The sequence below is a fragment of the Limulus polyphemus genome, unplaced genomic scaffold (genome assembly GCF_000517525.1).
Source record: "Limulus polyphemus unplaced genomic scaffold, Limulus_polyphemus-2.1.2 Scaffold1890, whole genome shotgun sequence".
NCBI classification, from domain to species: domain Eukaryota; kingdom Metazoa; phylum Arthropoda; class Merostomata; order Xiphosura; family Limulidae; genus Limulus; species Limulus polyphemus.
The window spans coordinates 156,058-156,636 of record NW_013667500.1 but is presented as its reverse complement, the minus strand read 5'-3'; positions in this window follow the sequence as shown (position 1 = coordinate 156,636).

The window sequence follows — 579 nt, the reverse complement described above, 5'->3', positions numbered from 1 at the left end:
CTCCACTACATCATTTGACTAAAAAAGGCCAGGAATTTGAATGGACAGTTTCTTGTCAGCATTCTTTCATAACGTTGATGGAAAAATTGGCCTCCACTCCACTTTTAAAGCTTCCAGATCCCTCACTGCCATACATACTTGATTGTGATGCTAATAATGTCGGAATTGGAGGAGTGTGTCTCAGAAAGTGGGCAAAAACGAACATGTGGTGGCCTACTTCAGTAGGGTTTTAAGTAGACCAGAGATGAACTACTGTGTAACACGGAGGGAACTCCTTGCTATAGTAAAGGGTCTGACATATTTCCATCCTTACCTCTGTGATGCAAGGTTTACCATCAGGACAGACCATTCTGCATTACGCTGGTTAAGATCATTAAAGAACCCAGAGGGACAACTAGCACGCTGGATCGGAAAATAGACCAATATAATTATAATATTGAATATAGAGAAGGAAAATCCCATGGTAATGCTGACGCACTGAGCCGAAAACCCTGCAAAAATGACTACAGACATTGCTGCAAAAGAGAGGTTGAACTAACCAAGTGCCATCAAGCTGAAGTCAAGCCGACTGAAGGAGTT